General features: G+C 32.6%; 1 long non-coding RNA gene across 1 annotated transcript; it reads left to right on the top strand.

The window, feature by feature from the left end:
• The first annotated feature begins 1683 nt into the window (after positions 1-1683).
• On the top strand, positions 1684-8682 carry LOC143054627 (uncharacterized). Its single transcript, XR_012971755.1, has 4 exons — positions 1684-1787; positions 4029-4101; positions 5335-6903; positions 8018-8682. It is a non-coding gene; the product is annotated as an uncharacterized LOC143054627 (long non-coding RNA).
• The last annotated feature ends 12562 nt before the right edge of the window (positions 8683-21244 follow it).

A 21244-nucleotide genomic window follows, 5' to 3' on the forward strand; every position in this document is an offset into this window, starting at 1 on the left:
ATCGTACGCGTACGGTCTGGACCGTATGCGTACTTTTTAAAAATACTCATACGGTCGGACCGTACGCGTAAGGTCTGACTGATATTAGGAAGTTGGTCAAGTTTATTAGATACAAATGTATATAACAGATCAACATAACTTAACTCTCAAATCAATTAATATAAAAAAAAGTTCAATGATAATTGAAATAAAAACTTTATATGTTCTAACTATTTAAAAAATTCACGCTAATTAAATCTGTTAATCTCTTGTATTTAGCATGTAGATCAGTAATACATTAATTGAATTTTGATCACTGAAATCGAAGATATTGTAAGTAAACATAATGTGGAAGGACAATTGTTGTAAAATTGAGAAAGGAAATGGGGAATGTGTCAAAGAGACAACAACCCGACCATAGAGCAATCGACAGCCGAAGGCCACCAATGGGTCTTCAATGTAGCGAGAATTCCCGAACCCGTAGGTGTCCTTTAGGTGGCCCCTAAAAATATGTATACTAGTACAGTGATAATGGACGTCATACTAAACTCCGAATTATACACAAGAAACTAAAATTAAAAATCATACAATCATACAAGACGAACAAAGGCCAGAGGCTCCTGACTTGGGACAGGCGCAAAATTACGGCGTGGTTAAACATGTCTATGTAGAATATTTAGCAATTTTACAAAAGAAAATCAAATGCAAAGGAACATGCATGAACTGCAAACATGTAACCTTAAAAAATATTACGTTACTTGTGGTAGCAAGTGTCACCTTGGGCCAAAGTACCAAAATAGGATTCAGATATACAATTAAACAAATAGTTAATTTCATTTGTTCGTTTGTTCATTTTATCCATCTACTAGTAATTGTAATAATAACGTGACAATTTGTAAAACTAAAAAAAAAAAAGATTGTGATAAATGTTTGTTTAAATTTAACCCATACGATCCAATAACATGTATGGTCAGCTCGTACTGGACCATCCGCGTATACTCATATACGGTCCGACCGTACGCGTATGGTCGGACCGTACGAGTATACGTATACAGTCCGGACCGTACGCGTACGGTCCAAATACTCATATGGTCTGGAACACATATATTACCCACATATCTTAAACCAAAATAACAAGTATAGTAAAGGCTTTGAAAGTCGCTATTCAAAACATAAGGTTTTATGAATTTGCAGATGTAGGGAGATACATTTTAAAGTAGAACTCGGTTTAAATACAATGTTATTTAGAATGTAACTTTTAAATAACACAAATATATGAGGCCTACACAGTTCTATCTGGACTACAATCCTTATGGGATACAAAGTAAATGGAAGTTATTAACGACCTTGACTGGCTATACAGCCCTCACACGGTCGGGATGGGATACATATAATAATACATTATTTGTATATATACTTGTGAGGTCTATCTGTCCAGAAGAAACACTCCCGACCTACAGTCGAGCAATTAGTAAATTTCATTCATTAAAATTTCCGCCTTTAGTTAACCTCGGAACAAGAACATTTAAAGAACATTTCAAACCTACTTAAAAAAGAATTTTTAAAGTTATTTATCCTTTTTACCAAAAAATATAAGAAGGAAATCGTAGATTAAAACAGGTAAGTAATTTCTGTAGTCACCAAAACAAGTACAGAACGATGTCAAACATCACCCATCAATTTCCCGGTCATAAAGTGATTGCAAAAACGTGTCAGTACGATTTGATCCTACATGATATTGTATTTGTAAAAAAGTTTTTTTCTTTTTCTTCCGGGAGACTTTACAATTGGCAGATTTCTTTGATAAGGTAAGAAAATTAAATTGAGTGGAATAATTTCGATCTTTATCATATGTCTTGTTACAATTAATCTACAGAATGAAATGATATATAATAACACGTTTTTTTGTTCATATTTTGTTTAAATGGAAAAGTTATAATGGAATGAAATCAGGTGTTTATTAAGAACTGAATGTTTCTTTTTATATAATTTCATTGGGGTGTAAAAGCATTGACCGAAGTACATAATGCATTCCGCGCTTCTTTCTAAAAATGGCACACGATCAACGATTTGACAACCCTAAAATATATATATAAAAAAAGCATTGTATTCTTATATAATTACATTTGCATGCTACAATACAACCTTGGAATTAAGAATTTTATACAATGTATATATATATTATATCATCCTTTTTTTTCTTTTTTCTATGCATTGTTTCAACATCGTCATCACGATCGTTGACTGCCAATCAATATTACAGATTTTATACTAGCAATTATTAATGTACTAATTGCTCTTTATATTGTACTTAAATGAAGATATGTCCTTCATCATCACGGACTCAGACTAAACGTCTTGCTTATAATTTTATGATTTTTTTTTATAATTTTATATGTCTAGTCATCACAATGAATTTGCCCTCTATTTGTACAATGTATATGAAGCAATAGTTATCAAAGGTACCAGGATTATAATTTAGTACGCCAGACGCGCGTTTCGTCTACATAAGACTCATCATTGACGCTCATATCAAAATATTTATAAAGCCAAACTATCGATGCCTAAGATAAGAACATCCTTATTTTTTGAGAAAAATTCAAAGTTTTGTAAACAGGAAATTTATAAAAATGACCACATTATTGATACTCATGTCAACACCGAAGTGTTGACTACTGGGCTGGTGATACCCTCGGGGACGAAACATCCACCAACAGTGGCATCGACCCAGTGGGGTAAATAGTTATCAAAGGTACCAGGATTATAATTTAGTACGCCAGAATATGAAGCAAGTGTCCGCTAAAAACAAAGACACACAATATAAGCTTTGCCATATTAAACCTTCAAAGTGTACTTGTAGTTGTTAGCTATGGCAGTCAAAAAGTAAACGCCATACAGAAAATGTGGGACTTGGCTGTCCGCGAAGGCTTCACCAGCCCAGTAGTCAGCACTTGGGTGTTGACATTAATACCAATTATATGGTCATTTAAATACATTTCCTGTTGTCAAAACTATTTTTTTCTCGAAAAAGTAAGGATTTTCTTATCCAAGGAATAGTTTACCTTAGTCGTATTTGGTACAACTTTTTGTAATTTTGGGTCCTCAATACTCTTCAACTTTGCACTTGTTTGGCTTTACAACTATTTTAATCTGATCGTCGCTGATGAGCTTTATGTAGACGAAACGCGCGTCTGGATTATTAAATTATAGTCCTGGTACTTTTGATAACTATTGGCTTATCTAATATATTGTTGCTATCGAAAAATCCATTTAATGTTAAAATGATCAAATTTGATATGATTGCAATAGACAAAACTTTCAACCAGAAACCAAATGACGTAGACGTTGGAACCGATAGGGTAATGTACGGTCTTCAGCAATAAGCAAAACCTATCACCAGCCCAGTATAGTCAGCACTTCGGTGTTGACATGGATATCAATTATGTGGTCATTCCCATAAATTTCCTATTAACAAAACTTTAATTTTTTCGAAAAAACTGAGGATTTTCTTATCCCAGGCATAAACTACCTTAGCCGTACTTCGCACAACTTTTTGGAATTTTGGATCCACAATGCTCTTCAACTTTGTACTTGTTTGGCTTTATAACTATTTTGATATGAGCGTTACTGATGAGTCTTATGTAGACGAAACGCGCGTCTGGCGTACTGAATTATAATCCTGGTACCTTTGATAACTTTAAACAACATGGCAACCTATAAAAAGCCCTGAAATGACACATGTAAAACAATTCGAACGGCAAAACTAACATTCTGATTTATGTACAAAGCAGTAAACGAAAAAAAAAACCTTATGATACTAATAATATATTTTCTATCTTTCAAATTGGAACTCTCAAAATATATCTATAATGATATATCTTTGAAATTGCTATTAGCATATTAGGAAATATAACAAATATACAGTAACAAAAATATGTAAAGTATACACTCGAAATAGCACAAGTAAGTCTAACGTACAACATTTTACAATAAAATGCTTTAATTAACTGTAAATGAACCGTTATTTTACCTCTTCTCCTTTTTTTCAGAGTAAAATGTATATCAAGGTAGTCCTTCTTTGTAGCATATTTCAAGCCTATGCTGTAACAGCGCAAATAACAGGTAACATTCTTACGCAAATTTCTTATTTTTTAGAAAGCAGTTTGATTCGTTGACCACCCATATTTGTGACTACCATTAGTACTGTTTTGGGTGTAGTTTTTTGCTTTATTTTGTTCATGTTGTCGTTTTCAGTGTACTTTGTAACGTATATTTACGTATTTCATAAGCATCTTCCAAAAATTCTATCGCCATAAATTCAATTCTTATTGGATATGGAAAGAAAACGGGGTTAACGTCAAACTCTATCTTGTAACTCTTTATATTAAAGCATAATCATTCCATTATTGTTTTATTCTTAAGTCACAAATCGGACGGCAAGTAACCAAACAATTACCTCCATTAAACAAAAACTAGAAAAATGCCACGCAAAAAAAGAAAAATCAAAATGAATAGTCATTTAAACATACGACTAACATATACCACAGAGATAAACATACGACTGACATATACCACAGAGACAAAAAAAAAGAAAAATGATATGTACACATTTATGACATAAGATCATTACATGATTTAATCATGTATCTTAATAAATTTTCATCAAATTTTATTGTTTCTGAAATGCAAATGTCTGCAATTTTGTCTAGTTAAATGAAATTAACGTTATATATAATGTATATTATATGTGTCTATTTGGTATATGTTTGAATGACAATTTGTGTGTTTACAAAAAAAAAAAAATGTTCAATTTATTTTTATGTTTTAAACCTTAAAGTTCGGTGTGGCATGGATTTAGTAACATGAATATAAACACGACGTTTTATGTTTTAATACATACGGCATGCGCAATATCGAAACGGACAATTAAATAAATTTCCAAATACTTATATGCATATAAATTTACAATACTTAGCAGTTTTATAAACAATGTTGCGTTAATTTAAGTAATGAGGGTGTAAATGTGCGTTCGACTCCGATCTTGATTAAATACCATCGTTATACGCTTTTAAAATGTACAATCAATTAAGTGATGATGTCATCACTTAAAAACTTTGTTGTCACTTTTTTTACACAAAAGCGACATCTTTCAATAAGGGACCGATGATATAGAATTACATAGTGCTTTCATGCAATGATTAATGAAATATATATATGCAAATAATAGGTTAAACTTGTCATTGAAAAATAATTACACTTATTTGATATAAATGAACGGTAAGTACCTTCTAACACGATGAATTATTTTGTTTTTTGGAATGTCATTCGTCATTGCCTCTTTTATTATAATTGCAGATAGGAAATCAAGAGGAAAAGAAAATGCCGTTTCAAACCTCATACCAAAACCACGATTCAGGCATGAGTTATTTCAAATAATTAATAAAGACATTTCTTTACCCCCTAATGTCATGCCGAACGCTTTTGCCAACAACAGAAGATCTCCCATCTTAAGGAATAGAGATTTGAGGAAAGTATCCTTTATCAATCAAAATCGCCTCGAAAAACAAAGAGGATTCAATACAAATGTACAACAGAGACAAACGAAAAAGTCAAATCGAAAAATGAATTTGTCAAAAGTTGTCAAGTCGAGACGAAAAAAGAAAAGAAATCGTTCTAAAAGGAGAAAAGTAATAGATGGACCGATTCCGATTTTACGTAAGGATGTCACTTTGCAACAACAACGCGTACTTCCGCTAACTTTCAACACACTCGGAATTTTACCCACCGGTGTAAGTATAGAGAATCCGACCCCGGACAGCCGAATTAGACTCGATCGTACACTGGAAAGTAATGTCCTTGGTCAAAGCCTGTTACCACTACAAAATAACAATGTTGGACCTACACTCCCGACGCAGCCTAATAATGCGAGAATGAACATACCGGAAGGGTCAAGATTTTTGGACACGCCACCTATACAGCAGCCCCTAAATCAGGATAGAAGAGGACAAAATGCAAACGTACGCAACGCAAATTTTCAAGGAACTACCGATAACCTTTTCGAACCTGAATGGCCTCTACCAGTAAATCGTCCAGAGGGAATCCAGTCCGCCTTTTTAGAACCGGACCAAAATATCTTTCAAACACAACCAACGATAAGGCGACAATCTTTTGGGTTATTTCCATCACCACGACCACAGTTTAACGGTTTGCACTTCCTTGGATCACCTCTTAGACGATTTCCTCCAATTATGCCAACTGTACCACTTGCGCTGAATTACTTACCATATTTGAGTTATGTGGATAATATACGTCTTGCAGAAAATCTTGATATTGATACACCAGACAATGTTTTATTACCTAATTCATTTCCTCCAAGACCACATTTCACTCAATCTTCCCAATTCATGAGAACAAGATTCGGAACTGTACCTATTTCTCCTTTCAGTAGAGGAGTAATCATACCGTTTCCAAGGAGACGAAACATACTTCCGCTTCGATCTAGATCACGACAATTTCTTACGTCAACACCATTTCAATCACGATTTACTGACGTTATAACAACGCCACCTAGCGTTCAGTCAAGTTCACTTGTTCCGCCACCAAGCACTTTTTTCTTTAGAGATGAAGACACGAGCCCTTTCTATCAACGGCCCTTCTATAATCCTTACTATTTGGACACTTTTGGTACATTTTTATCGGATTTTAAAGAACCTCCGCGAAACATTACTAGATCAAACAATGGACAGGTTGTGCGACCTTTTCGAAAAGAAAAGGCTGAACGAATTAAGATGTCAAGGTCACTTGGAACACACAATGTATTTGAAAAAGAAAAAAATCTGAAAATGAATTCCTTTCAAGAACGAAATACGAGTTCTAAAGACAAGAAATTAAAGGTGAAAGCGATGTCTTACAGGAAAATAATACGTAAGTATCAATCATTAATATGGAAACTAGACTCAACATCGGTCATTTAATTCCCAGATTTATTTTGGAGCTACCACGTCAGGTTATATCAAGTGTCTTGTTCTTTCATTTTATGTAGTCAGTTTTTTGTTAAATGATTTTCAAATTAGAGGGTAACATGCGGTGTTATAAAGCTTGATGTCAAAATTTCAGATTTGATCGGTTAATTTGAAGAAGGAATTTACTCTATCCTCTGGCAAGTACTGATTTACCCTTCACTGAGACGCTTCATCAAGTGTACGGATGGTTAAAAGACGTCATAAAAAATTAAATCACAAAAATACTGAACTCCGAAGAAAATTCAAATGGAAAGTTCCTAATCAAATGGCAAAATCAAAAGAAAAAACACATCAAAAGAATAGACAGTAAAAATAGAACATGCAGTATAATTACTTAAATACAATAGATTATTACCCTCGTAAAGACAATGTCGACCTTAACGTCGCCTTATTTGACGATGTTTTCTTGGGGTAACAATCTGCTCTATGACCCTCTCAGCTATGCGTTTTTTATTTTAATATATTGAACAATTGACGTGTATATATATATACAAAATGGAAAATTCTAAATAGCCTAGACTACAGGATCAATAAAATCCAAACAACGTCGAACTGATAAAAATATTCAATAAAACACAATGAAGAAAACTAATAAGTGTGCAACACAAACCCCGGACAGTGAAGGTTGTTAAAAAACAGTTTCTGTGCCATTGGTTGCATAACAGTTGTGAATGAAAGGTGGAAGAAACCAAACGAATGTTCAAACTCGTAAGTTAGCCAACCGAAAACGCCATGTCATAAATTAAGAAAAACGACCAAAAACATACAACAGTCTACAAAACAGAAAATTGAAAACTAAAGTCTAAACAAACGAACCCTATACAAAATCATTGGTGATATCACGTTCTTCGGAAAGATCAGCATACTGGGGTCTTTGATGATTGTTTATACCTTGTCTTAGTTTTTATTTTTGTAAAAGTTTTAGTTATTTACAGACAGGAAAAAACAAATTCCAAAATGATTATTTTAACCATAAACTCACCTTTTGGTTAGGAAAACTGTGTTTTTCGTTTCAGCTTTTTAAAATATATGAGAAGGATGAACCTGCTAGAGTCTCGTGTGTTATGTTCAAGTGTATTCATTGAACTAATTCCAAATGTTAACCTGTCAATGTTGTCAGGAGGGTTGGATACTATATGTAATGCTGTCGATATATTTTATGTATTTTTTTTTTATTACGGATTCATAAGCATGAGGTGCTGTCATTTTCTAAAATAAAATGTTTTGAATAATATTTATGACTACCATGAGACTGAAAAATTATGGCCCCAAGTATGATAAAAATATAAAGGAAATACGATTCTAGTGAAGAAATAAGACTTAAAAGAAACTCAGTAAACACGATGCACAAATTTAACAGTAAACTGTATAAATAGCAGTCATTTAGATTCTTCATGGAAAACTAAAGATTGAGCTACACGAACCACTGGAATATTATATTCATTCTTCATGGATAACTAAAGATTGAGCTAGTACACAAATCATTGGAAAATCCGAGGAATTCAGGCTCTCGGGAAGTGATATAGCTTGCAGTTTGTTTTGCACTTGTTACATCTATTCTTGTACTCTTGCTAAAATCTTTCGATTAACATCCGTTGATAATGCATAACATTATAGCAAATTCACCGCTTCAGTATCTATTGCATTTTAGGTTGTATTTTCAAAGTCTACATCAACAAGTCGTGATTCGTTACAATAGTCATAAACACCAACTTTCGATAAGAACAAGAATATTTTAAACTGTTTGTTTACTATTTTGACAAAGTGAGGTTTCATCTGGACATGTGTGAAGTATTTAAGTTTTTTTTCTTTTCTTATTTGTTTCTGTTTTGTTCTTTATTTCTTCTTTTGTTGTGTATATATATTTTTTTTATTATTATTTTCAAATTAAAATTTTCTCCCGTCTTTCTTTGTTAAATAATTACCTATTTATTCTTGTTCCATGTCACTGTAATATTGCCTGCTATGTCAATGAAATTATAAACTGAAGTTGTTTTTTTAATGACCCAGATTTAGCTATACACAGCTGGTTTCCGAATCCTATAACCATAGTATTTTTTTGTATCATAACATATTTGTATGTGGGGACTAATAGATATGGTTAAACTAACGCATAAACAATGTTAATCAGCGAATCAAGTGACATAAGTTTCATTTATGGGTTACGGAAAATAAATGACCCATAAAACTTTAGATTCTAAAACTGAACCGTCCTCAGTCAGCAACCTCTTTTATATTTTTTTTTATAAAGATTAGACCTTTGATTTCCTGTTTGAATTGTTTCACCCAAGTCATTTTGGACCCTTTGTAGCTTGCTGTAAGGTGCGAGCCAAAGCTCCTGGTACTTTGACCAATAATGGTTTACTTTTACAAATTGTGACTTGAATGGAGAGGTGTCTCATTGGCACTCATACCATATCTTCTTATATCTATCTGTTGGAAACCAGGTGTCATTGTATCATCTTTGAGTACTGGGTTCGACTTTTTATATCTTTATTGTGGTCCAGATATATACCCCACCAAATAAATTTATCTCTTACAGTTGTTCTTTATATAACACATGTCAGAGTGAATGGACAACTTATTCATTGATCAATTGCTTTCTGGTTCCAATGTTGCTGTCATTTGAAGCATTCATAGCTCTTCTGTCTTAAGTTTAAACAAAATGACTGTCATTTCATATTAACATGATCTTATTCTGGCTTTGGCCGTAGAAAAAAAAACCCGCATAGATACCAGGATACCTACAATTGTATTTAACAGCGCATTGGTTAACAGATGTTCTTAAGTACGAAAAAATCCTACGGCGTTTGCATATTACGTTGATACGTTACGCTCATGAATGACCACAATTGTAAGCGGACTTAATTAACATGAGTGTGTTCTTCACACTAAAACTGATCCAACAGATTCACACAATATGATAACTTGAATGAACGCAACATAAGCTGAACGGCCATCAATGACAAATTAATAAATCAATATGGTTTGTCTGTGTGGCAACCCACTAGCCACATGTTTCACGGTTTACGATCTTAACTAAGGGACGAAAGATCCTAATAAAATGGCAAAATGAAAAGCTCAAACACATCAAACAAATGGATAACAACTGTCATAAGCCTGACTTGGTATAGGCATTTTCTTATGTATAAAATCTTAGAATAAGCATGGTTTTAAAGCTAGCAAATCCTCTCACTTGTATGACAGTCTCATCAAATATCATTATATTGGCAACGATGCTTGAACAATACAAACAAACATAATAGGTCAAAATGTCAAAAATACAGCATTCAACATTGTGTTATAATTTTAATCATTAAAAAAAAACAACACATATGTGACAAAGAAGCACACAATGGCATACACTCGGATGACCAAGCAAATTAGCAAAACATAATGACAAAAGAAGATTCATTGACATAATCTTTGAATTTCATAGGCTTTTTATAGATCATTTAACAATATATTTTTAGGCAGTTGCTTTTCTTTACAAAAAAAGAATAGGGCGATATGACATGATGAGCGATGAGATAACTATCAAACAGATATCAAAATGCGACTTTTAACAATTATAGGTCACTATACGGCATTGATCGATGAATAAAAGCTATACTGCTTAGTCAGATATTTTTTAACAGCTATTTGTAAAATCCAGGAAGGGGGTGATTCATGTATGTCTCAGAACTGCTTTATTCTTTTATATAATAGGCAGCTAAGATTGAAATAAAGTTTGCAAGCTTATTTTTTTATTTTGTTGAACGGTTGCTATGGAAACTTGCAGCCATTTTTTCAGGAATTTATGATGAAATCAGACATGAAAATGGGAAAAAAGTCCATTAAAATGATAAAACATGAAACAATTCAAAAACGAAAAAATAACAATCCATATATGACAAAAACAATACACGATTTTTTTACGACAACAATAAACTTACAAATTAGTAGAACGGGGTATGTGTAAATCTGTTTTTGAGTGGCAAAGAAAACCTTTTTGTATGCACTTCATATGATAAGGATGCAGGCCTATTCTATTTCTTTATTGTAAAAAATAAGCATTGAAAACCCTATAATCGTATTTACTGAATGATATATATTTTTTTCAATTAAATCCGCATTTACATGCCTTTAAGGAAACTGGGAAAAAATGTATACCCTTTCCGATACACAAGTTTGGACTCCAATTTATCATAGAATATAAAGATTAAGAAAAACATTTAAATCATCTAATGCAAAACATTGATTTGCAAAGCAAATGCATATGATTAAAATAATCTGGCCAAATGGGAAATTGCGAAAATACTGCAAAAATATTGCAAAATAAAGGCAACAGTAGTATACCGCTGTTCAAAACTCGTAAATCTATGGACAAAAAACAAAATCGGGGTAACAAACTAAAACTGAGGAAAACGCATTAAATATAAGAGGAGAACAACGACACAATATTAAAATATAACACACACAGCAATGGACTAAGCATTAGACAACATCCGATGAGAATAACCAATATAACATCAAAACCAAATACATGAATTTGGGATAGAAAAGTACCATGACACGTCTTATAGTAATGTGAATTCACACTCAAATATAAGAGAAAACAAACGACACAGCAGAAACACAACGTAAAAATGTTACACACACAGAAACAAACTATGATATAACAATGGCGATTTTCCTGACTTGGTACAGGACATTTTTAAAAAGAAAAAATGGTGGGTTGAACCTGGTTTTGTGGCATGTCAAACTTCGCACTTTAATGGCATTGTTAAATATAACATGAAAATGACAACATAATATTACAGGACAACAATACAAATAAATAAGAGAACGTATTAGGCAAAGAAACACATGAATAATAGATAACAAAAGGCATCAGGTTTAAAATTCAATACGTCAAAAACGCGCCTCGTCCACACAAGACTTACCAGTGACGCCCAGATATAAAAGTTCGAAAGTAAAAAATAGGGGTACAAAGTTGTACAGCTCTGAGAATCAAAAGTTGAAAAAGGTTGTGTCAAATACGGCTAGGGCATTCAAACTTTTAAGCAGGCCAATTTAAAGTTTAAAATTTTAAGTTCTAATATAGATTTTTGATTTTTTATTTTGGTGTAAATACGATTTTTGAAATAAAAAAAAGAAATTTCGCGTTTTTGCTTAAAATAAATGGTTTTGCTAAGAAAATTACACCCTGCACAAATTAGACCACTTATTTACCCTGGTACAGTGTATCCAATTTCATTAAATATGGAAAATACAATGCCTTATGTCGTTTCTTTTGTTAGCTAGTATATTACAAGTATTTCTAACCCGTTATCAATACATATATAAATGTTTATTGTCTCTTATTTTTATGGGTTCTTTTCCCCATAAATTTGTACTACAACTGATAATAACACAATTCGGAAGGAACACTGCATATTACAATTTCATAAATTTGATATGTCTCTGCCAGTAATAATTAGTAAATAGTAGAGCAAGATCATTAATTCGTCCCCATTTGAATAATTTAATCTCGGATGAAACACGTTTTCTGATTGGCTGACTTTGTCTTGTCTATCATCTCACAGAAATATTTTTAATGTCACCGTGACGTTGACAACGTTTTTTTTCATGATTTCTTCCAGCTTTTAAATCAATTTTGAATTAAATTATAAGGATTGACTTTAATAATTTTTTCCTGTCTATTCGAAATTACATTTAAAATGTGGTGCATACGCTACGCACGTTATTCGGTGTGAACCACTTTTTTGATATAATTTCTTTATAGACAGAACAAATATTATATTCATTCCTTAATTTTAAATGCAATGTTTTATGACGTAATATGGGTGAGGTCTAGAAATACAATTGTTTTCAAAATATTGATTTGCTTACCCTTTCGTATTTGCACTTGCTAGAATATCAATTTTCATTCTTAAACAATTTTTTTTTCAACATTTTCAATGTCTCAATATTATCATTTGTTAAATATATAGGTTGTGACTAATATACAACTGAATGATGTTCACAGAAATGAATACAAATCAAAATATTAAAAAAAAAGGTATCCATTCTTTTCTTTCACATCAAGGCTTTATGTTTACGGCAAAACCAGCTGGAAAACCGTAGCCTGAAATTTTTGTACGCCCGTATACTATAAGTCCAAATGGTATATGATTGCTTTGCTGAATTTCGTGAAGACCGACACTTAGTTCCACAGTGATGACAGAGTACAGTGTAGATTCAAGTGTAACATTTGAAGTTCCTTTATAATTAGAAAGATCCTTGTTATCTAAACGTAGTCCGGCCTTTGCATACGATTGTATAATGATAGTAATGTAGAATTGATGAGGTGGATTGGGGTACCTAAAGTAATTCACTATAGGAAACTTGTAACTGCTTTTGAAATGCTGAATACTTGGGAGTGTAGCCATGAAAGCATCCTGTTTGGACGATGCACCATTGCAGTATAGCTGAACTTGGACTGGTGCAGATGATTGTAAAGTATAAATATTGTAATTTACGTATTCCTCAAATCTACCACGTTGGATAATTATATAATCGACTAAACTGTTGTCGTATGTACGTACACGGGTTTGTGTTTGTGCAAATATTCTAAAATTGCACTGTGAATCATACAACTTAGGAACGATAAAATCACGTCCTAAATGTTCGTTTGGTAAGATCATTTCCTCCATGTGATTTGCGTAACCGTTTCGTAGGTAACTTGTACGGACGCCAGACATAACGGCAACCGGACTGGATGCAGTAATCAATGTTCCACTCAAATCATAATCATGAGACAAATAAAACGTTTCAAATCGCACCAAATGTATATGAAGGGTGTCATCATTTCCGTAACGGCTAGCTTTGTAGTTTATAATTCCACCTGACATTCGAAAGGTAATCGTAATATTCGTTGATTTAGAGATGGCAATAATTCCAAAATTACTGTTTGTATAGTTGCTTGGTGTTTTTAGTGTGAATGAAGAAACAATGTAATCTTGACCAAGGAACTCATACGGGAGAGCTAGAAATCCATCAACTACATTACTTAAAAATGTCAAGCCATAAACAGATACAGGCACATCACATTTAACAAATACAGCTTTTCGCTCTATCCCATGTTGATCCAAGCAAACGTCAGGGTTGATTAAATATGAATTTAAACTTGTGCTTACTACTGAAAATGTAGTGTTTATACCTGTGCTTGGGAAATACAATTGACAATATCCGTCAGATGATGAAACTGTATTTAGATACAGATCTCCATTCTTATCATGGCTTTCTAAAAATCCTAGGTAAAACGTTTTTCCAACCGTTTCTGAAAGAACACATATGAAAAGATTTTAATATTGATTTACACAAGGAAATATGTATGAAACCTTTATTTTGGCCCCTGAAAGTGCGAAATACGAGTATCAACCCTTGCAAAATGAATAAACTAATGAGCAGATGATGATTTTGTCCTTGTTTCTTTCAGAAATAATGGCCCTTAAGTAAGTCTCTATGAAATCATTTAATTACTTAATTTCTAAAAAGTTCATACCTAAATGGTTTTATTTGAAATATTTAAAACTCTACAATCATGGCCAGATAGTTGAGTTATAAATTCTTATCTTGAATGATATTAGATAAATCCTATGTATAAACGGTTGTTTTTATTTTGTAATGTAATCAACAAATGTTTCACAAAGACTGAAAATTTCAATACAACTAAATAAATATTTTTTTGTAAGATTTTGATTTAATCAAAACCAAGCGATATTCCATTATTCACAGAATAAACTGATGTTTGATTTTTTTCTTTTCCTTTTTTAAACTGTAATGTACATAGTGATGGCAGATGATTTTATTTTATAGACGGCGAACATTGTAAAGAGTATGTTCTCGGTATGTATTAATTTTGCAATCAAGTGCCAAACAATTGCTTTAAAAATAACGGCAGTGAGTAATTGCAACCTGCTTGATCATGATTTTTGAAAATATGACTAGGATGACGTTATGAAAGTCACGCAAAAAGAAATACAAGTTATATTAAATCTGTCTATCTATTAGAACATTATATATATGAGCAAATCAAGTTTACAGGCTCAATTTCATGTTTACAAAACTTTGAACTTTACGAAAAACTAAGGGTTTTCTTATCCCAGGCATAAATAACCTTAGCCGTTTTTGACACAACTTTTTGGACTTTTGGATCCTCAATGCTCTTCAACTTTGTACTTGTTTTAATATGAGTGTCACTGATGTGACTTATGTAGACGAAACGCGCGTCTGGCGTACTAAATTATAATCCTGGTACCTTTGATAACTATCAATAGATTGAGATAAAGGATCACACTATTAGTAAACCATATGCACATTTAAATGTACACGTTACTCTGTTTAAAGGAACAAGCTTTTTAAAGGCCTAAGTGCTATAAATTGAAATGATAGAAACAATAGCAATAAAATAAAGCAGAAAAAATGAAAGGTTCGTGTCCTGGTTTTTGAAGTAAGATCAATAGTCAATGAAGTGGGAAATGATTGTCTCTAAATCTATCATTGATTTAACATTGACTCTTCTTTCTTACAAGAACCATGAAACAATAACAAGAATGTATAAAATATCAAATAAAATGGCATCTAAAAGAGGGACGAAAGATACCAGAGGGACAGTCAAACTCATAAATCGAAAATAAACTGACAACGCCATGGCTAAATATGAAAAAGACAAACAGACAAACAATAGTACACATGACACAACATAGAAAACTAAAGAATAAGCAACACAAACACCACAAAAAACTAGGGGTGATCTCAGATGCTCCGGAAGGGTAAGCAGATCCTGCACAATATGTGACACCCATCGTGTTGCTCATTTAATAAAAAATCCGGTAAATAGTCTGATTCGGTAGGTCACATTCACGAAAGGGAAGGGGATTATAGTTACAACGTAAGGAACATATCCGATATCATTTGTGAAACGGTTATTCCATAACGGTCAACCAACTCGTGATGTTAAACTATAGTTCATAAAATTATGAAAAGAAAAGCAAGATTAAGGGGCCAATAGTTTTAATAACACTACATTAATAAAACCAGAGGATTCCGAATATCTGACAAAAAGTCAAAAAACAAGCGACGCAGAACTCCTTTAGGAATTTAAAATAAGGTTCACACTCAAAAACACTTAACGGTGACGATCTGGTGTTTTCACTTTTTTTTTAAAACAGTAGCAAAGCGGATTCAACCATTTGAAGTGAATGCTGACTTTTTCGTAACTCAGTTCACTGTTTTTGATGGGGTTCGAGTTGTTTAAATTTTAGTTTCCTTCGAAATGTGGAAAGGATATCCTATTTATCGTTTTGGCCATGGTTTTTTTAAAGACTCTTTGGTTCTGATCGATTGTTGGACTGTTTTGAATAAGATTATAACACATTGTCCTATTTTTAACTTTTTTACTTATTATGTCTATTTGTTTTAATCACACACGGTTGTATATAAAAAAAAACAGTTGTATGCGACTGTCATAAAAGTGAGAAGTTCAGTTAGTTATAAAACCAGGTTTAATCAACCATTTTCTACACAAGAAATATTTCAATTATATTTCAAAGCAAAATGTGTTATATTTTCGTTTAAGTATGTGACTAAGTCTCATGAATCATGATGGAAACCAATAATTGTATGTATCATTTTGATATATATTGACCGTCTGTGGTCAGAGCAATACTTCCTTGAAATATTTAATTAGTATCTGCAACCATTGAATATTGTTGTCCGAGTATCAGTAAATGTCACTACTAATGTAATTCTGCGGAGAAGATATATCTGATGTTAACAAATATATTTACTTTGTATATGATAAGATATGAGTCTACAGTTAGAGCGAATTTTTGGATATTCAAATTAAAAAGGAATAACTGTTTATGAAACAACAAACAAATCTATAATCAAATACTAGAAGATAGTTTTTAAAGGTACTAGTTTATAATTTAATACGCTAGACGCGCATCAGGACTCATCAGTGTCGCTCAGATCAAAATTGTTAAAAAGCAAAACAAGAACAAAGTTGAAGATCATTGATGAATTAAAATTCTAAAAAGTTTAACCAAATACGGCTTAGGGGATTTATGCCTGGGATATGAAAATCCTTAGTATTTTGAATAATTGATACGTTTGCAAACAGTAAATTGATAAAAAATGACCAAATAATTGATATTAATGTCAAGACCGAAGTACTAACTACTGGGCTGGTGATACCCTCGGAGACGAAACGTCCACCAACAGTGGCATTGACCAAGTGGTGTGAATAGTTATTAAAGGTACCTGGATTATAATTTAGTACGCCAGACGCGCGTTTCGTCTACATAAGACTTATCAGTGACGCTCATATCAAAATATTTATAAAGCCAAACCAGTACAAATTAAGTTGAAGATCTGCAGTGAATAAAAATTTACGGATATTCAAATTAAAACGGAATAACTGTTTATATATATAAAAAAAATATATAATTAAACGAAAAATATATTTGAAATAGTTAACGGTCAAAGCAATTGTACTGTTACCAGTTACACCAAACGGCCTTGATATCTTTTCAATCTGTACATCTTGATTAGAATCGCCTATTATTTCTTCCCCAGACTGGTTTCTTATCATTATCTCCTGTACTGCTATATTCCTAATGAGGTCAATAGATGAATTTTGTTTAAGTGTTTCCTTGACAATATTCTCCATTTGTTCTCTAAACGGTATACTAGTTTTTACATCACTCGCAAGTTCCTCATTTAATTCCTGTATTGTTATGTTTCTGATAAGGTCAGTAGTAGAATCTTTTGTCAACGTTTCCATAACTATATTTTGTATTTGTTTTCTCCGAGAGTCGTCAAGCATTGTTGCCATTAACGTTTTAATAAAGCTTTTTATCCTCACATTCATTGAAGAAGTATCTAACATGGCAACCAGTGGTGCTCCGCCGACGTCTATTAATGGTATAGATAATGGGTCTCTTTCCTTACGTGGTTCGGTATCTTTTTGCATTGCATTCCCTTCTAATTTCCCCTGTATAAGAGTAAAACTGAAGAAAGCAAGATATAAATTCATTTTAAAGAAAACCATTGCACAGGCTGAACTGGTATAAGTTTATTTTCCGAATGAATTTCAGTTAGCGTTGTTTTTATATTAGTAACCTTAAACATTGGAACATGTTAAATTCATTACACCTATAATATCATTTCTATTTACATGGAGAGATTTTATCATTTTTTTTTTTGGCAGTTGATTACTTCTTTGAGGTAGGTGAACATTTGTCTAAAAAACATATATAACTGGTAATTGAAATCAGTATACCATAATGACTATGATGCAAACAATTTATATATACACACAACGTAAACAACTTTCTGTCTTTCAAAAAAACATTAAATCATAATAAATCAGAACATTTTGGCATTGATATGTTTTGTTGGAATGTCAACTTTGGATGGAAACATCATTTATCAATGATCAGGATTTTTTTGTTTGTTTCTAAATGGTTTCTTAATTGATCAGAGGAGAATTGTCGGAAGCTATGCCTATTAGTTTATTAATTTACGCCGAGACTGGTGTCAGTATAATATGGCACCTTTCAGATGCATTGTTTTGATGAATTGAGGGAGCAAAGATTCTACTCAGTATATGGTTGTATCTAATGTTTAACAATTTTGTAATTTACTTCACCCTCCAACTGTTTGAATTCGGATGGCTCTGTTACCGATGGGTTTATAACACGACACGCTTTTGACGTACAAAATGATAAACCCGGTATCTTTGGCACAACTGTACCGCAAAGTATTTAGAAGTTCATATCATATCTGAATTCATCTTTTTTTTTTTAAACTTAGAAATATCTTTTGTAAACGCAAAACTACAAAAGAATAGATAAGAGGCCAATGATTGTATGTGTGCATGTTACATGTTTTCGAATTTAAGCTATTTAAAAGAGAGCCGACAGATACCAAAGGGACGTTAAATCTCATAAATCGAAAATAAACTGAAAGGGATGATTTCATGAACTCCGGAAAAGTAAGCAGTTTTTAACGACCTTGACTGGCTATACAGCCCTTGCACGGTTGGTACTCATGTAAGTACAAATCCGGTGATCAGTCTAATTTGGTTGATATATATATATATTATATGTTTGTGAATATTTTGTCAACGTTTCTATAACTTCCTTTTGTATTTCTTTTCTCTGAGAGTCTTCAAGCATTTTCGCCATTAAGGTTTTGTTGAAAGTTTTTATCCTCACATTCATTGAAGAAGTATATAACATGTCAACCAGTGGTGCTCGGCCAACGTCTCTCAATGGTATAGATAATGGGTCTTCTTCTTTACGTGGTTCAGTATCTTTTTGCATTGCATTCCCTTCTAATTTCCCCTGCATAAGGGTTAAACTGAAGAAAGCAAGATATATATATTCATTTTAAAGAAAACCATTTCACAGGCTGAACTGATATAAGTTTATATTCCGAATGAATTTTAGTTAGCGTTGTTTTTATATTAGTAACCTTAAACATTGGAACATGTTCAATTCAATATATCTATTATGTCATTTCTATACAGATGGAGAGATTTTACTATTTTCTAATGTTTTTTTGGCAGTTGATTACTTCTTTGAGGTAGATGAAAATTTGTCTAAAAATAGATAACTGGTAATTGAAATCAGTATACCATAATGACTATGATGCAAACAAATTATATATACACACAACGTAAACAACTTTCTGTCTTTCAAAAAACATTAAATAATAATAAATCAGAACATTTTGGCATTTATATGTTTTGTTGGAATGTCAACTTTGGAAACATCATTTATCAATGATAAGGATTTTTTTGTTTGTTTCTAAATGGTTTCTTAATTGATCAGAGGAGAATCGTCGGAACCTATGCATATTTGTTTGTCAATTAACTCTGAGACTGGTGTACATATAATATGGCGCCTGTCAGACGCATTGTTTTGATGAATTGGGGGAACAAAGATACAAACAAGTCAGGAATATGACAGTTGTTATCCATTCGTTTGCGCGTTTGATCAGGGATTTTCCGTTTTAAATTTTCCTCGGAGTTCAGTATTTTTGTGATAATACTTCGTACTACTAATAATTGTTTGTATCTAATGTTTAAGAATTTTTTAATTTACTTCACCCTCCAACTGTTTGAATTCGGATGGCTCTGTTACCGATGGGTTTATAACACGAAACGTTTTTGACGTACAAAATGATAAACCCGGTATCTTTGGCACAACTGTACCGCAAAGTATTTAGAAGTTCATATCATATCTGAATTCATCTTTTTTTTTTTAAAACTTAGAAATATCTTTTGTAAACGCAAAACTAAAGAAGTATAGATAGGAGGCCAATGATTGTACATATGTATATTATAAGTTAGTGAAGCTACGCCATATAAACAAGAGACGACAGAAACCAAAGGGACGTTAAAAGTCATACATCGAACATAAACTGATAAGGATGGTCTCATGTGCTCCAGAAGGGTAAGCAGATCCTGTTCCAAATAATGCACAGTGGTGTTGCTCATGTTGTTACAAATCCGGTGATAAGTCTAATTCGGTGCGTCCTTTTCGATAACAAACGGACTATATCCGTTGTCATATTCCGTAACGATCAACCAACTCGTAATGGCGTTCGTACAATTTACGAGATGACTTCAATTTTGAAATGCCTGCTTTAAAAAGTTCAACAGCAAAGCTCTATCTAGGACACCATGATAGGGAAAACAAGCCGTAGAACATCGTTTCCATTGGGAGATTAATACTCAATATGCGGGATGCTGATACATAGAAATGCAAAGTTTACCATTTGGAAGCTGAAATCATCTACTTTGTAATAAAGTTTTGAGTTCCACCGATCGTCATTGTCAATTTCTAGATGCAAGTCAAGATATCAGTCGGACTAAACTGTATCTGTTGTATTCTTTATTTCAAGTGTTGAGGGGTATAGATGCGTGCAAAATAGTTATCAAATGTTAAATCATATAAAGTAAAATAACATAAGAACTGAACTCCCAGGAATGTTCAAAACAAAAAGTCCCTCAATTTTTCAAAAAAAATAAAACTCAAACACATCAAACGAATGGATAGCAACTGACATATTCCTGACTTGGTACAGGCATTTTCTTATGTAGAGCATGAAGGATTAAGCCTGGTTTAAGTGCGAGAATATCATCGAAATAGTTTAAAGATAAAGATACTGTTATCGTCTTTATTTCTTCATATAAGGTTCATGGA

The sequence above is a fragment of the Mytilus galloprovincialis genome, chromosome 12 (genome assembly GCF_965363235.1).
Source record: "Mytilus galloprovincialis chromosome 12, xbMytGall1.hap1.1, whole genome shotgun sequence".
In the NCBI taxonomy this organism is placed as follows: domain Eukaryota; kingdom Metazoa; phylum Mollusca; class Bivalvia; order Mytilida; family Mytilidae; genus Mytilus; species Mytilus galloprovincialis.